The sequence below is a fragment of the Photinus pyralis genome, unplaced genomic scaffold (genome assembly GCF_008802855.1).
Source record: "Photinus pyralis isolate 1611_PpyrPB1 unplaced genomic scaffold, Ppyr1.3 Ppyr1.4_LG6, whole genome shotgun sequence".
In the NCBI taxonomy this organism is placed as follows: domain Eukaryota; kingdom Metazoa; phylum Arthropoda; class Insecta; order Coleoptera; family Lampyridae; genus Photinus; species Photinus pyralis.
Genome location: NW_022170663.1, coordinates 16,625,073 through 16,644,712, shown reverse-complemented (window position 1 = coordinate 16,644,712; position 19,640 = coordinate 16,625,073). Strand labels below are relative to the sequence as shown.

The 19,640-nt window shown below is 34.8% G+C and overlaps 1 protein-coding gene across 1 annotated transcript in view; it reads right to left on the bottom strand.

Annotated features, from left to right (window-relative positions):
* LOC116174298 (frizzled-2) overlaps window positions 1-19,640 on the bottom strand; it is a 164,973-nt gene that overhangs the window by 131,183 nt on the left and 14,150 nt on the right. The window contains exon 2 of the mRNA XM_031492192.1: window positions 19,205-19,247. The gene's annotated coding sequence lies outside the window, so the exon portion shown is untranslated. The remainder of the gene's footprint in view (window positions 1-19,204; window positions 19,248-19,640) is intronic.

Here is a 19,640-nt window from a genome sequence, read left to right as displayed (position 1 = left end):
AGTGTTCCCTCCCATGATGTATGTGAATCACATAGTGAGCCTATCAACACGACTAAGAAGAAAGAATACACAGCACAAAATATGCACTATCCTGCGTCAATGTTAGTTTAATTAAGAATATTGGATTGGAAACTTTGATCAGTTTTTTTAATGACTTTTAACCCTTTTGCATACATTTGAATTATATTTTTGTTTCTTTTCAATTATGTAAATAACTATGAAATAAATATTATTATTATATAACTTTATGTTATAAATATATTCCATTTTAATTGTAAATAAACTACTGTCATCCGACTATACTGTACTTTCTCCAAGCAATCTTTTTTAGCTGCTACCCGTGAAGATACAAGAGACCCGCTACGACCATCACTATTCCACCAATATTACTAAACCGACCAGGGATGAAAGTAGTGGTGGTGATTATAAACTAACAAAAGAATAAAATTTTTTTCAACGTAAACTTGAAATTATAAAATTATATAAAACAACTATATCCCTTAATTTGAGTCTATTAAATGTTCTTATGTAATATAATAACATTTTTACGTTTCCATATCCAAAAAGATGTATAATTTAAGAATATGTAATTAAAAACAGCGTTTGCAATTAAAAATATATATGCCCCCATGACTAGGGATGGGCGATCACTGTTTTCACCTATCGATAAGTATCGGGTACTTACCTATCGATATATTTTACTTATCGATATGCCGATAATTATCGAAATATCGATGGTTATCGATATATCGATAGTTATCGATATATGAATACTATCGATATATCGATATGTCGATAGTTATCGCTAGGGATGGGCGATAACTGTTTTCACCTATCGATATAAGTATCGGGTACTTACCTATCGATATATTTTACTTATCGATATGCCGATAATTATCGAAATATCGATGGTTATCGATACACCGATAACTATCGAAAGATCGATAACTGTCGCTATATCGATAAGTATCGGTATATCGATAGTTCTCGTTATGGCGATAGTTTTTAATATATAGGTATCGATATAATATTACCGATAATTTTTTTGAAAGCGTGTCTAAAAACTGCATGAGTTTACTTTTATATTTTGGCGAAAGAGCCCGACAAGACAAGAGGGCTCTTTTAACAAAATATGAAAATAACCGAATGCAGTTCTTGCAACTTTAATGGAGTTACCATATTAACTGTGCAATTATCGCAGGGCTCTTTAGCTTTCTACAATGCAATTACCGCTGTAATTAAGCGGTAATTGCACGCCTCATTTGAGAGAAATATTCGACGTATCGATAGTTATCGACAGGGATAGTTATCTTATCGAGTTTTATTAATAAAATCCATTTTCCGATTTATTCTCGTGTAAAGTGACTATTAATAGTTACTCGACGTTTCTTTGCTACCTTTATCAAGAGTTTTTTGTTAGATTTCGTATAAATGTCATGAAACTGTATATCTAAATTTGAAGTGTTCTTAGCTTTTTCTGTTTTTTTGTGACTGGTCCTCTGTAACCATCAATCAGATATCGATACATAGGCCATGATTACAGCCTTTGATTGTCTTCTTTATTTTATCTAAAGAGTAGCCATTTTGATGCAACATTTTGTTCAAGTGTTTGAAGTGCTCCTTTTTTTGAGCAATCGTCAGTAAGACGAAAAGATCTATTTTCTAAAGATTTTATTACTGCGTTTATTTGGCATGGATGATGATGTGACGTAGCGCTTCTCTTGAGAAAGGGAGCAAAGTTAAGTTTCCGAAACGTCGAGCAACTAAAAATAGTAAATTTACACGAGAGTAAACCCGAAAATGGATTTTATTAATAAAAATAGTAGCGCTCGTTGAAATCTCAACAATAACATAATTTTATCGTACAGTTATCGACATATCGATATATCAATAGTTATCGATATATCGATAGTTATCGACCTATCGATATATCGATAGTTATCGATATATCGATAGTTATCGATATATCAATATATCGATATATCGATAGTTATCGATATATCGATATATCGATATATCGATAGTTATCGACATATCGATACATCGATAGTTATCGACATATCGATAGGTATCGATACTTATCGATAAGTATCGATATATCGATAGTTATCGATCTATCGATATATCGATTTTTTTAGCTCTACCTATTGTTATTCGATATATCGATAACTATCGATACCTATCGATATATCGAAAAAAATTCCCATGCCTACCCATGACTCTGCAGACGTACGCCACCGACCACAATTTTAAAGTATGAAGATTGAACCTTTATACCATGAAAAGTTTCTTTAAAAAAATGTCGTTTTGAAGATATATTCAGTGTTCTAGAGAAAATGCCCCGTGTTCCTCGTATTAATACTTTAGTGAACGGATGCAAGCAAACCTGCTTAATGCACCCGATTTTTAGTCGTATCTACTTATAATACCAAAGATTGTTGTTGGAAAATTAGAGTCTATGTCGAAGAATTCGCCCCTATAGAATCATAGCAACATTTTCATTCGTTTGTAAGATTCGCCTACAAAATTCCGCCCAGAAATTTTAGGCCCCATGAAGACTCGTTCCCTCCCCTTCTGGAAAATCACAAAAATCACGTTTATAGAAAAAGAACATAATGCGAATTTAAATGAAATCTTGTGCATTGATTGCATCCTCTTTAAGAGGCGAATTTTTCACGGAGCGAGTTTTCTTGAATTTACTTGGGCACAAATGTGTCGTGGGTGGGCTGAATTCTTCGGGTAGCGAATTGACTGCCTACGGTTATAAAAGAGGACTCAAGTTTTGAAAAATCACCTTTAAAAATTAAAATATTGTTAAACATGCGCATTTCTAGAAATCTTACATTCTTTTGCATGTAATTATTGTGGCTACAAGCATTTAACAGTGCCAAATGTTGCTAGTCCTCATACTAATAGACCAACGGACATATGGAATTGACGGGCAAACACGCCAGTACAATATTTTACGAAGAAAGGATCCCATTACGAAATCGGAGAAATAACAATTTTCCTTTCATTTTTTTTTGCATTGTTCAACTCAACTACCATCCTTCGTGAATAAAAGCAATAAAATTGGTGAAATATTACTCCTCTCGACAATATAAGTGCGATCCACCTACGTTTTATTCCTCACTCCGTATTTTTCCCGTAACCTAATGTGAATACATTATCCTTTGTTATCAAAGGTATTCTAAGCAAGAAGGATTTCAATTTCAACCGAGCGCAAATTTAATTTTCTTTGTTTTACTCGCGAGAAAGTCTGTGGTGAATCTTTTATACGCAAATTAAGTTTAGCCCGAAACAACGAGTTTGACACACTAAACCAACTGGTCCGGGCAAGTTAATCCCGCATCTAATCTCTATCATTAATTTTTGTTAAATATAATTCTTGCCGACTTTTTATAATTCATCAGTAAAGATTCTCAAAATACTAGTAAAAGAAAACAATAAAAGGAAAGGTGAACGAATTGCAGTGTTTCCTTGTAAAACAGATTTCCCGTGGGCTGCTTCGTGTTGCAGCTGGGAAATTTCCCAACAAGTGTTAAGTTTACCGCTTTTACAATATTATACCTGCGTATAACAAAAATAATACAATCGGCCTAAATTGATGGCGTGCTTTGCGTTTTGAGATTAAATTGTAACCGGGTTTTCAGTCAAAGTCAAGGAAACTCTTCAACTCCCATTACTTTAATTAAACGCTCAATGTTGCGTGTTTCGTGCATGCAAGTTGCGATTAATTAGAGATATCTGGCGTCTACGGCTAATATGGATTGGAAATTTATCCTTGCTTTATGGAGTGCATTAAAAGTGGTAGCAGATCAACATATCAGGCTATGCTAAACCCACATTACAAGTACAGCCCATGATTCTGCGACATTCTTTCTCGAGACGCTATAACTTCTCGTGACTGCCACACTGAAATGGAACATATTTTATCCCACTCAATTTGTACGTATAAGTATGTAAAGGAGGGATGCTGATTTGTTATGTCTTCATGATACAGGCTACCTCTGCAGAATTTTATTTAGTTTCCAATGCCCACTTTATGAATGTTACGAGAACTCGCTTCAAACTTTAAAATACGTTCACGTATTACTGTCGAATTTACACAAGTTGTAATTGTCACACAGGTAGGCACTATCGCGCAAATAGAATTTCAATACTTACAAATTTCGTTACATTCCTTGGCGTAGCTTACATGCAAAATACGTGCAAGTGAAGGAAGTTGTGCTTCCAATGAATAGGGAAATTGGACAGTTCAATGTATTTGCTGTTGCTGTAATAGTTATTTATGTATTAAGGGCATAATAGTGATGTTTATATTCTCGAGGGCGACAAGTTAAAAAGCTCGAGGGCCTATGGCCCGAGAGCTTTTTAGTCGCCCGAGAGTATAAACATCAGCTTATGCCCGTGGTACATACAAAATTTTATGTTTTACAAATAGTTTTCTTAGTCAAACTAAATATTCGTTTACAAAATAATTCATTATGTTTGATCAAATGGTGGTTCGAATTTGTTAATGTGATTGAAACCATCCAAATGTCAAATGTAATTTTAAATAATTCAATTCATCGTGAATGAGCAAGAAGTTCCAGAAACTATACGAAATAAGGCCAATCTTGTGATTTAGTAAGGTATTGACAATTAATAATTGACGTTTCTAATTTTCAATGACCTGCAAATATTTGTTTGTTTTGTCATTAAGTATAAATGAGTTACTATGGTGATACTTAATGCCCTAGGGCATAAAGTGGTACTTTATGCCCGCGTATCACAGATATAAAATGTGCTCTGATAGGTTAGTAAGACATAAAAAAGATTTTCAATTAATTGTAGGATGGCATAGATTCCATTTTTCAGTTAAAAATGGACGTACATTCTAAATTACACAGAGTCGTAGACAAATTCCGAATATTGGGCCCTAAGTTAGAAGTTATTTAGGAGATTTTCATATCGCAAGCATAAAATTTTAGTGCTCGTTTAAATCACTAGGAATATTTATATTTATTATATGCCTCGGCCGGGTCTCATGTTGGAAGGCGCTATTATGGTCACTTTTTCCGTCCGTCCGTCCGAGGCCTTAGCTACTCTTACAGTTTTCAAGATATTTAGTTCGTTCTTTTTGCATTCGGTAGCTTATAGCTATAGTTAAGGACCAAGAACGATTAATCTGCAGAATCAATTCATAAATCTGTAAGAAAGAAAAGCACTCAGGACCTGAGGACAAATACCATGCACATACGATCGATTGAAACAAATTAGTTAAATAAAGTTTTAATTACCTTAAAGATAATAATCCCTAAAATCCAGTTATAACTGCGATTTTCTTTAACTGACGCACAAACACAAATACCAAGTGACCTTCACGTCCATGATTATTGATTCACACGACACGATTGAAATAGTACCTTTTTGGTGGTGGATAACTGAACTTTAGCAGGTACTTCTTCTATAATAACTTTACAACCACCAACACTGACTGTATTTTACAAAAAAAGGCATTCATTAAGGCTAACTACCAAACACCAAAATTCATCTACAAAAAAGCGCCCATCAAAAAAGGCCCATTAAACTCCCGCTTCGCCTTTTTAACAACTCTTCCTGTCTATCTCCCCCGCTTATCCTTTTTATCAAATTGCTGCGCTTCTTCGATTAACTCACACCTGTGTTTACTCATGGCGAACACAACCCCCTGTTTAACTTCAACTTAATTAGCTTTCACGCAGCGATGGACTTCTTAGAGATCTCAGAGATAAACTTTTAAAATAACACAACGCAATTATTACCAGAGGATTAAGCTTTTCTTAGCGTAATCTACTGAGCAAATAAAGATTATTTAAACAAAACTAACATCTAATAATTCTGCAACAAAACAACATTCGAATTCAAATGAAAAGGTCTAAATTGTGTTCAATCTCAATTAGGGACCGCATTTAACCTAAAAATTGCAGCAACTTAACATCATACAGGGTAACCAATCATTACTAGAGGTACTGAAACAAATAAAAACGTCTGCGTTACGTAGTTTACATAGCACATAGTATCTATAAAATAGGTATGAGCAAAGGTACCTATTTAGTGATGCGATAACGTTTAAAGAAACATACTGAATCTTACCTTTTGTTGTTCTTTCAAGGGCAAAATTGAAAAATTTGCTGTGGCTAACACAAATACCACCCGCACAGAATATGTGTACAAAATTTGGTTCCAATCGGTTCAGCCGTTTAGCTGAAAATGAGAGTACAGGCGGACCGACAGACCGACATAATCGAGATTTTGTTTGATTCGGATTCCTAGTGCTTCAACATATTTTAATATGAACATCGTTATCTGCAGAAGGACATTTTTAATGTAAGGTACTGTTATTTTATTTATGTAAAAATTAAGGGTTGTTCAATGTGTATGAATGTGTTTTAGCATCAATTTCAATTGTTTTAGATAAAGTGTGGCCATGGTTTGAATTAAGTAAAAAATCGATCATTTTTTGTAAAGCTGATTTTAATGTGGACGTTTGTTTTGTATTAAACTTTATTACATGTTATAACTTTGAATTTGTTTAAATAATTCGTTTGGTTATTGTTTAATTGAAAGTGAGTCAGTAAAAATCAAAGAGAAGGAAAGTCTACGCAACGATATTTGGTGTTTTTTTCTATGCGTCTGATAATCGAATTCGCAATCTGACAGGCTTTCTTTAGTATCCACTTCATTCCCTCTACCCCTCTCTTCCAGCACCTCATTCCTGCTTTTCCCTGTCCTTTACACTTCTTTGCAATTTCATGTGTTCTGTATTCTCTTCTTCCTCTCCACGTATTCTTTATTTTCTGCGTCCATTTCTTTTTTCCTTTCTCCTCATTTTCACAACTGAATCTCGCCATTATTTTAATATTTTTTAATCCCTCCCATAAATACTTTGGTACCCACTCGCCTCAGCTACTACTTCCTCGTGTGCTATCCCCCTATGTTGTTGTATTTGTGCACCCAGATCCTTTGTTTCAGCTCATTTTACATCAAGTCTCCTACTGGTTTGTTCTTTTCGACCTCGCCCCGTTCGTATCCATTTCTTTTATAATATGTTCCTCTTTGTTCTTACCACATTCCTTTTGCGTTCTCGAATCTTACCGCTCAGTGTCCCGATGCCATTCTTCTCTTCTCCATTTTTGTATCTTCCTCTTATTTACTTACAATTTGGTGTCCTTCCGTTCAGCCCTAATATCCTTCTGTGTATTCCTTCCAGTTCATCCCATTCCTTCCAACCCCATATCTTTGCTCCGTATATGAGCACCCCTTTCCACGTTGCATCTAAATTTCTCTAACATCTTCTATTCTTTCCTTTCTCCATTTCCATTCTCTATTTCCATTTTCCTTCCACCCCCTTCCCAAATCTCCGACTTTTCTATATTTAACTCCATTCCTTTCCTTTCCCAATACCTCTCCATTCATCCCATCATTTTTTGTTCTACCTCTGTTGCCATTATCCCTGTGCCGTCCGCGTATTAAGATTAAATAAGGTTGGGTTAAGTGGGAATACGTGTTCACTAACGTTAAACTTAACGTGCAGGTTATCTGTAGATAACGTTATTTTGCCCATACTATAAATAACGCAAAATAACGATTCTTGATAACCTCACTGCACGCTAAGTTTTACGTTTCTGATACGTCACAGGGCTGCAGAATATTTTGTAGACGGAAATCCGGGTTCGAGCTTGGATATTTGTAAATCTATGGTGGGTTGGGTTAGTATAGCAGCCTTGGCTGAAACCCCGCCCACTCAAAAATAAAGGTCAAACAAAATAAATAAACAAATAAATTGCCACGTCCAGGGGCTATTCTTCTGAACAGATTCCCCTGAGGATAAATTTTGACTGTCATCATTTTTGTCATTTCTAAACGCAAAATTTTCCAGCATTTGACACTTTATATTTCAAAATAATAATTTTCGGATTGGTTTATGCTCGTATTTAAATACGTAAGCATAGTGTCGCCTGCTGTCACAAGAGATTCTGATAGTTTTGTCCTTGCACTAAGCGTTAGTCCTACTAACTCTGATTGGAATACAGTAGGAAGTGGTTGGATGATATGGAAGTTCATTTCTTTGGAGAGAATATCAGTGCCTCTTCCTTCCACTGTTTTAGATCGATCCGTGAAGACGAATCTGCGTGGATGGGATGCCACACCATCATCAACAAAGAAGTGATAGTTTTTCCATAATATGAATTGAAGAGTAAATAAATTTCTAACGTTCTCCTAAAATTCCCTTGATGTTCCAGTTTTCTCACTTTTTTCATAAGCCGCTCTCAAGGTCCCCAAGTTAATGTTCTTCTTCTCACAAATTTTGCAATGCGCTTCACTTCTTTACACTGGTGGAAATGGCTCAAACTGAAGTTGTAAATTAATATCACCCTTTGGGCTCCTAGACAACAGCCTGATTTAATCGAAGCTGCATAGCCGTTCGCATTCTTGCGTTTATTACTTTTTTGCATTCGCACAGATTGAAAATATTTTGATCAATTTAATCGGCAATAATTCGTGCTTAAATTTTAACGACGCTTCGCACTAGGTAAATTGTCACGTAACAAGTTGGCGTTATATGCCCAACGCGATATAAATTTTTATTATCACATTAAAATGGAGTGCCGCGACAGGTTATAAAAAATGCTAATCCCGCTCTGTTTGCTCACACCCACGGCATTAAATCTTGTCAAAGTGTCACTTTATACACATTTTTAAATGTTTCCTTTCGAATTTGGGATTATTTTTCGTATATTTATATTCTTGCCTCTTAACACTTCGACAGTGAAAAACAAGTCACGAAACGCGCACCGCCTGGGAAACTACAACAACGGTGGAATAGTGAAACTGGGGATGCGGTATATAATTAAAATTCAGGAAAGATAATTGAAAAGTAATTGCAATAAAGTAATGGTTTGTATGTGACATTTTAATTAAATCTACCTGTCAAGCACCAGGAGTTCGTAACTAAGTTCCATTTTAACTATCGATGTTTATTCCGTTTGGTGTTTTAATTTAAAAGATTGTTTTCATCGTAAGCAATTAATTTTTTCTTTACATAAATGTAGGTGATCCAAATCGGACGATCCATACCCAGTTTCCGAACAAAGTGACATTTCCCAATGTAGACAATGACGCTTTATTTGTTGTAATGAATAGTATTATATTTTTAATTAACTTCCAGGAGATAGAAACTGACACAAAACTCTTTGTTTCGTCCCGTATTTTATTACTTTGACATGTCCCTACATGTAATACCGTGGGGCGAATGTGAATATCAATGCGGGAATATATTGATAAAAATGAGCTTTTCAATTTTCCTACAACGGCTTTTTATTTTATTAAACAGCAGTGATTATAGTTTACAAATTAATTCATCTTCTGTAATATTTTTTGGCATTTTGGGAATATCAAAGAACGAAGTTGAATCGGCGCTATGATCGAAATTAAAGTAAACAACTTTATGTTACCCCTGATTAATGTTTGTAAAAAACTGAGGTGTATCTGGACAATGATCAAGTGTACCGAGTGATGACTGCAGACAGTTTGAATTTGGCGCCTAAAATGTTAGTGATTTTTTACTTAAGGCGTTGGCGGTCTTGGTTTTTCCCCCATACACACATCACAGTAACAACAATTCAAATTGGTGTCGGTTTATGCCCATCCGCACGTTAGTAAGGGACCTATTGCACTGAACTAAAAAATGACCTCCCACTTTTTTTACGGAAATACACGATTTGAAGCACCAGGAATCCGAATGAAACAACATTTTGATGATGTCGGTCTGTGGGTCCGTCTGTACTCTCATTCCCGGTTAAACAGCTGAACCGATTGGAACCAAATTTGGTACACATATTCTTAGACATAAAAGAGCAGAATCGCGCATACGCAGGTGTGCGATTGGTATTTGTGCTAGCCACAGCAAATATTTTACGTGTGTTTTTATTTCCATGTCTCTACACCAGTTCTTTTTAGAGCTCCTGCAAGTGCAACATTTTGCAAAGGTACCTACGTAGTAAAAGAATACACTTTATAAGGATTATAACCCCAGTTTTTAGTTAGAAGCGAACATGGCTTTTAGCCCTGAACAGGATGCGTTCATATTAATGGCGCACTATCGTAGCGCAACATGTGTAAATTAAGGTATATTGCATATTCCAATTCGAAGTGTGGAAGCGATTAAAGATGTACGACAATGTATGGAGCAGAGCCCTATGAAATCAATTCGCAAACTATCGAATCAAGAATCTTTATTTATTACAGGTTTATATTATGGTACGTGCCACAGAATTTTGCATAAAGATCTCGAAATGTTTCACCATAAAGTTTCGATTGTCCAACAACTACATGCACAATATTACGAAAGTAGACGCAACTATTGTCTGTGGTTTAATAATCATTTCAAGGACTACGAAGTTTTATGAGTATGAGAAAGCATAGGCCCATTTATCAGGATATGTTAATAGTCAAAACTACCGCACGTAGGCAACCGAAAACCCCCATATGATTTCCTAGAACCCAGCTTGCATCCCTTGAAGATTGGTATTTGGGTTGGTACGTCTAGGAAACGTATCATTGGTCCAATGTTTTTCAACGATACCGATACTGCAGAAGGGTACCGTACTTAAATACTGGATACGTTATTGAATCAACTTTATGATGACGAATTGATACGAGGATATTTACAGCAACATGGCGCAGAATACTCTTCAGTACCTACATCAATTTTACGATGATCGTTTAATCAGTACCTAGAGCTCCACGTTCGACAGATTTCACGCCACTAGATTCTTTGGTTTTGGTTGGTCTTACCAACAATTTAACAAAAAAATTCATCCACAAGAAAGGTAGCACTGCGCATGCACAACCTATATTCTTTGACATATTTCAACTTGATTTTGTAATGATCTTAGCGTTATAAGTACAATAATCTGATACAACTGAATACTCAACGATCATCGAGATCTTCATGCATCAATTAATTTTACAACACACCTCCTTAAGGAGTAGATTCTGTCCCCTCAGACCTGCGTAGCTTGTAACACAAATTTTTATTAATTTGGTATTAGTTTTACTTTTATTCGAGGTGCGTTTATACAAAATTTCATTTGTTGATTAACAAATAAAAAAATTGGATTGCGCAATTGCTGGGTTGCGCATGCGCGAATTTTTTAATTCGTCTGCATAGTTGCTTGAGGTTTAAGAAAACCCTGATATTCATATGTTCTTTGTAACAAAAATGATGCAAGAACCCAATTTTTTGGAGGTTTGGTTAGTTTTTGGGCAGTAAGTATTTGGCCCGTTAGTCAACGTAGCTGAAAAACGATCCGACGTTTCTGCCCAAAGTTATCGTGCACACGGACACACAGACAGACAGCCAGACAGACGGGCAGGCAGATAGACGGACTATACAAAACGAGATACAAAAGTGTAAAATTATGGTACATGAAAAAATTGATTTTTTACTATAACTTTTTTTAGTAAGAAACGAAAAAAAAAATGCCTTCCTTGGTGCAAGGCTCGACACCATAACGAACCAAATAGCGAAAATGGTAGAACGATTGCTCTTAAGATCAAGATGTAGTAGCGAGCGGACGGACGGATGGACAGACGGACGGACGGACAAAGTGACCACAATAGTGCAGTTTTCTTTATTTTTATGGAAATCCGCTAAAAAAGTCGTTTTGTTCGCATTTGACTCCAATTATCTCTTTAACTATTATGCTCTGAGGGAAAAAATTGGTTTAGAATCGAATTTTCTATACGATACAGTTGGTATGGAACATTCATTTTCCAATGTTATTGTTTTTTATGGAAAAATATAAAAAAAGTCATCCAGAAAATTAACAATTTGTTATTACTAAGTAAAATTCTACCGATCCTTTTGAATATCCGTATTTAGTCACTTCTTTTGATAACAAATCAGTAAGAAAAAATTGTCCCGATAATTCTGCAAATGACTGACTGTGGAATTGTTTTTCAAAATCCGAACAAATGGAATAGTTTCCTAAATATAACTCTATAATAGGCGAATGGGTGAAGCTCTAGGAAAGACGTTCATTTAAAAAAAATACGTCCAAATCAGATGAATAGTTTACGAAAAATCACCTTTTGAGAGACAACCAAAAATGCAAATTGAGTTGCACCGAATGATTATTTACACTCTTTTTATGCTTCTATTTGATCAAAATTAATGATTTTTATTAATTCGAATGCCAAGGGCCTATTATAGAGTTACCCTCCTAGTTATATTTTGGGAGTTATTCCATTTGTTAGTTACCTAAAAAAATTTCACAGTCCTCGATTTGCAAGAATGATCGAGACAATTTTTGGAAAAGGTTGTTTTATGGCCAATTGCACCGTCAAAATTAAGTATCGCTTAAAGTTATTTATAACTTAAATGCCATAGCAAGGATTGTCTTAATAATCGTTGCCATAGATTTTAAGTTCAACTTAATTTTAAGCAAGTCTTAATTTTGATGGTGAAACTCAACATTAGAGTTCCACCATCTATAAAAAAATTGAGAACGCTCTGATATACAAAGCAGCGTTTTTTTAATTTGTTTATTTAATTAATCGACGACTATGCAACCTACGGTGATCGGGTTTGTCATATCGTTTTTTATCAAAAGAAGTGGCCAAATACGGATTTTCAAAGAGATCGGATGAATTTTACTTAGTAATAACCAATTGTCAATATTAGGGATTACTGTTCTTATATTTTTCCATACAAAACAATAACATTTGAAAATGAACGTTCCATACCAACTGTAGTATCTTATAGAAAATTCAATTTTAAACAAATTCACTTCTCTTCATTTTTTCCCTCAGAGCAATAGTTAACGAGATAATTGATGTCAGTTGCGAAAAAAACGGCATTTTCCCATTTTTTCCTCGTTTTTTGTTTATAACAATATGTTCCGGGAGTTTCCGGTCAGGGGGACTAGAGATTCAGCGGATTTTTTTTGTACTTGATCATGTAATCCTTAAGTAATATATTCGAAGATGTAATTAAAGTTCAGTGGATGCATTATTACCTTTTAGCTTTTATTTAGGGGTAGACTATGAAAACTATATTGACAAATGCGTGTCTCTAGTTTTATTTGTTTTTTTATTCATTATGGCTCTCTTCTTCCGACCCCTCAACAGGCTTGCACACAATTACAAAGTGGCCCGCATAAAGCTTTTAGAGGTGCCGTTGCAGAAGGTCTTAAGTTATTCTATACTACTCCGGTATTTACCTTACGGTTTAGGAAAACTGCAGGAAAACCTAATTCGAAGTAGCCGGGAGAATGCTTAAACAACATGAAAACAAGATAAGTACGAAGAATCGCATACAATTTTCAGTAGGGGACGACTTCTAATCCGGCCCATATTCAATATTATATACTGATCCCTGAACTCGTAGAAATCGACGGACGGACAGACAGACCATCACATAAGGGAAACGTTCCCCTAAAAACCTGGTTTTCAGAGGAAACGTTTTTTCATAGTGTCAATTAAAAAACCCTAAAAATAATAGGGTAGTGGTTTGGGTTCAACGGAGTAATTTTTCCGCCTTAATGATAGTTTTACTAGCAGTAATCATGATGGAAAAAACAGAAACTTTTGTGTTAAAATAAATTCTGAAATTTGTCAGAGAGACCTTTCAACAAAATAGCGCAACATCCTATACATACTCCAAGAATTACGATAACGTACTCCTTTTTGGTATCTTTTGAATTAGAACAATAACATATACCCCTTTCATAAGGTTAGTGCAACGACCTTAAAAGTAAGTCTCTATAAAAATGACCCTTACTTAGACCTCCTTTTAGTCTTTCCGTTAGTCTTTCTCAATTTAGATAAGCTCTGTCAAAGTTTCAAAATTTTATCACATTCGGAACCAATTTAGTCCACTGTGTACGGAGTTATGGTTGCAACTTGGGTTGCAATGATGTTACGATTGTGATTTTTAAAAATAATAATTGCATGCTTCCAGTTGCATCAAAATTCGAATAATTTAGCAGAATGTTCGGGGGAAAATAAAGTTTATAGCGAACTACACGCATTTAAGTGTCGGTCGTTCTCTGCATGTCGAGATACTGCAAGACAAAATGGGCAATTTAGCTCTCTCTAAATTAGAGCATTCGGTCGACTCGCGAAGGCACGATAACTTAAAACCTGCACGTTTCCAACCGCCATTGCATCCAGATAGGACCACGTCTCATATCATTCGGAAATTGAAATAAAATTTGTGGTACTTCGACTTGCAGACATGTCACGTTCATCCACACTAACAACCACAATAAATCCAACTTATCTGTGTTTTTTCGCCTTTATGGAAATATCTACAAACAATACTTGACGTTCCTACAGAATATTAAATGGGCGAACGAGGATCGAAAGGAGCCGGTTTCATAAATCTCAACACTAATTTGTTTCTTCCTATTAAATTAGCTTCTGTAATAAAAGCAAAAGTTTAATATTTAACCGCCACAATCATTCATGTAGTTGCGTGTTTCGTACTGATATTTAAACTGAAAATACGCAAATGAGTGGCTGTAAACTGAAAAAGAAGCCCTCGTAAGGGTCATAAAACTGGTTGCGGCAGCATTGCTTGGTTTCAGACGTACAAGCCTTGTTAAGCTGAGGGGGGCAACTTTTTGATGTCCACCATAAATTTCCATTGGTACATTACTCATACAGCAATAATGTAACAACCGGTCTTTCTCATACACAAATCTTTTCTTGGTGTGACATTAGCACATTAATTTGACAACAACTATCTATTGAACTGAATATTTAAAATTCCACGAAACTTTGTGGCGTTACATAAAACTTCGCCGACGATCAAATGTCAGCCCAGTCCAGATCCCATTAAATTTATACCCAACGATTTACAACTGTGGTCTGAAGACCGACACGTTTAAAATGTTGCCCCACATATTTATGATGCTGTATGGTACATCTCATTCTGTTCTAAGCGTGTTTTTTGGATATGGCTCGAGTAACTGGAGCAGTGCTTTCATTTCGACCAGGAATAATTAATTATTTATTTCGTGTTTGTTGAACGGCTGTAATCGTAAATTATGTATCCTTTATAACTGTACTTAGTAGTGGTTTATAACAGCCTCGAGATAGGCGAGTAACACGAACCAACAATAAATTTACCTAACACTCCAATTTCAAATATTAAGTTTCGTGGTTGTTGAATTATAAAATGATATGAAAATGTTAATTACGGCCGTTCACCCGAAACATATGATAAAACTTTGAAAACAATTCCTAAAAAAACTGAATATTTGAATCAGTTGATATTTGTGGAAATCGCCCACATCAACAGAACGATCGGTGATGGAGGTCTGCTTGTCAATAAAGTTGGAAACATTATACGTTTCTTTGTGGTTCTGTTCGGTTGACACCTACTTCAAATAGCTTATGTAGACAAGCTGCGCATTTGAAGTTAACACATCATTTATACAATTTTGCAATTGTAATTAGAGCTCTGGAGGCTCCTCTTAAGGTTCTACAGCTCTTTACAAATTTTAGAGAGTTCTGGCAAGTTATAAAAAATCAGTTTTGAAATTATGGAGGCCCAACCTCACGCAATTGCATCAAAAGTAGTAACGGTAGCTCTAAGTTTGCATTTCAATTTTTAAGAAAATTTCGTTGTGAAGTTAGAACTTTTGGGATTTTAAGGGGAGAGTAGTTTGGGCATTACACATCATAAGCAGTCTGTAGGGCGTAAAAAATTGAAGGGTTGATTTTTTCCGTAATGGGATTTTTAAACCGTGGTGTAAATGAAGTTTTCTGGGTCATGTCAATTCAATGGAGCCTTGTTGGTTAATAGATTGCTATAGAAGAAAAGCTTAATTAATCCTATAAGCAGTCTTCGTCTACGTTTTACACTCTATAAATCAAAAAATTTTGTTCATACGTAAGAAAGGAAGTGATAGCTGTAGGCATTGTTTATAAAGTATTTAAGCAATGCTGTAGGTAAACTTGCCGAACGAACAAATTTAAATCTAACCTCCCAAATGAACTTCCTGGTTACGGGCCTGCCTTTGACGCTGATGATAGTCAATTTTTTAACGACCAAATAGAAAAATAGTAATTAAATTGTTTTGGATAATGCTAAGGAGCATCTATTAGTAATTAGATGCAAATCAATTTTCTCAATGTCAGTCATCCTTTGATACTCATTTTGTGTGTAGAGAATCATAGCCAATCACTGCTTCAACTACCATGAAATTACATGAAAAGGAAATTCCTAAATCTTGGGTTTCGGCGAATTTCATGCTTGGTATATTGAGGCGTTTGTTCAAAATTTTGTTAGAAAAACTTCATTGATTTGCTAGAAGTGCAACTAAGTTTATCTTAGGAAAAGCTGAATCGGTTCAAAGACCAGGAAGTTTTCTCATCGATAAAACAATTTACGTGTATAATATAATTTTTAGCATAACGTAATTTATGGCCGTCATAAAACAGATGATTTAACACTATAATAATTAGATAGTACCTCCACATATGTCAATGGCAATAAACCATTATTTTCTGACATGACATCTGAATAAACTGCACATTATCAACATCATTAAGTCACTTACAAAGGATTTAAATATGCAAGTGTGACAAACGCGTATTGTAAAATTACCAGAAACTGCAACCTTCCAGGGGTCGCTCTAGTTAGTGAAACTAGTGGTCTTATCTTCAAAACGTATTCAAAATGTTGAAAAAAAATGACCCCAGTTATTTTTTGTCTTATTTTGTTTATTTTATTAGATTATGGAATATCTATACTTTCATCTGTTGAATCAATTTCTATTAGCAACTTGTATCTTTTAATATTAATAACAATTAATATTTATTTAATCTCCATTTCTTCGTAGTTAACAGTTTTACGATCGTCGTTATGTGCGGTTATTAAACTTGACTATTTAATATATTTGCAGATAAATAAACTATTTTTGCATTTCGAAATAATCAGCCCTGTAATGTATCACTAACTTAAACTTAACGTGCATTATTTTACCCATACTAAATAACGTAAAAAAATCGTTTTTTGACAGATAACTTGCACGTTCAATTTGACGTTTCTGGTCATCACAGGGCTGCTTAACGTTAATTGACGTAAGTGAAAGCCTTTTATGCAAAACAATGGATTCCAGTTTTGGAGGTACGGTGAACGGTGAGGTATATACGATGTGTATTTAATATAATGGAAACCCCCTTTTTCCCTCCGATAATAGATTCTACACTGGGGCATAAGGGTAGTTAACTTTGAGCGAACTTATATTCAAGGCAACTGCCAAGAAGTATAATTTTTATTGTGGCAAAAACCAAAACACAAATACATTTAACATTTAGGCATGTTAGGTGCCATCCAATTGGGGCGATTTTGTTTTGGAAATTAGAGACAGACGGACAGAAACACGAGAACAACGTTAAATGAGATCAGCTTAATAGCGACATAGGAAGAATGTGAGGCTATGAGCTACGTCTCTTACACAATATTCCGCTCATACTCACGTAGGTTTTGTTAAATTTTTGGTCATGCTTTAATGGATTGATAAAATATGAGAAATCCGATTCAAAATTACACAGTAGTGTAAATACACTCATTTAATTGGAAAACTTTTTGCGAATAAAGGATTTTGGGCTAGAAAGATTTGCAATTTTGTTAATTTTTTGCTGAAAAGTGTAATGTATCAAATCTGCGATATTCTCCTGTTTAATTTTATTTTATTATTATCATTTTTTAGAAAATGATTTTAAAAACCAGCACAAAATTTTAGGTAGATTTCCATCTACCTATTGTAATGGTACCAGTATATTTATAGGCTTATAGGTTTATATACAGGGTGTTAATTAATTGATTGCCAATAATACAGGGTGATTTTAAGGAGAAATCAACAATGTCCTAAACTTAATAAATATAATTGTCAGTTCAAACCCCGGACGGACGTCACTGGTGAAAATGAATGAAAGTGATGAAAAGGTGTGTACAAAGTTTCATAGCAATATCTAAGAGTGATAAAAAATTATAATAAAAAACTCACCTTTTTCTTAAAACTTTAACACCCTGTAGCTTAAAAACTAAGAGGTTTAGGACATATGTTGATATAAACTTTTTTCCTTAAAATCATCCGAGGATTCACACCCTGTATTATCGAAACTGAATTACCTAAACTAAATTAATTAACACCCTGTATATCACTTACAACAAACACTCTAACTTTCGCAATTATGAACCGATGTCTATCATCCTTTAAGAGTTGGTGCCACTCATAAATATCTCGGTCAAGTGAATCAACCAATTCCGCCATATTGGAAAATGGCGGAAAGAAATCTGATTGGACGAACCGAAAAGGATTTTTCGGTGTCTCGTCGTAAAACGAATTCATTTATATCTTATTAAAGACCGGAAACTTCATGAAATACTTTTTTTCTGTCTATATATGTCTACCCAGGACTGTTAAGACGAGAAAAATTGAAACTTGACGCGCGTGGATAACATTCAAATTTTCCACCAGTTTAGATTTTATTATAAAGAATTTGGTGGAATAGAGAACGAAAAAGCGTAATTCACTCTGAGATATTTACTATGCAAGTCGTTTCCTAGAATGCCACCGATTTGTCTGTCTGCACATCCTCAACGATCATGCAAATTGATCTCGATTCTTTTTATTTAAAACGAAAGAAAAGTAAGAGGAAATTCCAATGGATCAACAGACTGAGGGCGCCTTGTCTCACAATTCAGTTCATTGCCTACCCTTCCCGATTATACCGCTATATGTCTATATATCACAGTAATATTTCCGAACCACTACAAATTAGAGGATGGAGCGTAAAATTTAGTGCCCCTAAACTAAAACACCAGAAAAAATCTGTACAAAGTTAAATTTTATAACCGATATAAAACCATTTTGAGTATTACGCCCGTTTATGATGAAACTTTTATTGTTTTACTGATTTCGGTATCTGTTGAGGCTTTACTTTTTTGTACTTAAAGAAAAAGATGTGGAGAAAGCAAGCGCCTGTTGTTTGCTAATGCCGAAATTCTCACCCATTTCCGCTTTGAATACAAAGTAGCGGGTTTTGCATATTCGTTTGTGTTCGAAAATTTTGCACGAGTGAATGTTTTTGAAAAATAATTTCGCTCACTTCTTCCAGTCTTTGAGCACGAATGCAAGTATTTTAGGGGATTACTCACCTTATTGTAGTGGTCGTCCCTATGAAGTAGCACGGGTTGGTACCTGAAATTAAAAAAAAACAGTCAGTTTCAATAAAATCTCATCAAAACCAAATCGTAAAGTCGACTAATTTAAAATAATTTATTAATCCTCCCAACAAGCTTGTACCAATCAAATAACATACGGTAAAAATGTTAATGATATCATGTAGGAGTGAAAAATGGAGAAATTTGTTAATTTATTTACGTGGACACATTGAATGAAATAAATTATCAACTTTTGAAGTAGTGAGTAAATGATTAAGCGAAAGTCATTAGCATGAGGAACGATATCCGGCGTTCTGTCTTAACTGTGAATATTTATAATTACTCGGGAGGAGAAAAACGCGTGGTGACGGAAATAGAATCGTCCAAATTACATTTTCACAAATTTGACAAGGCGAGCATTAATTAACAG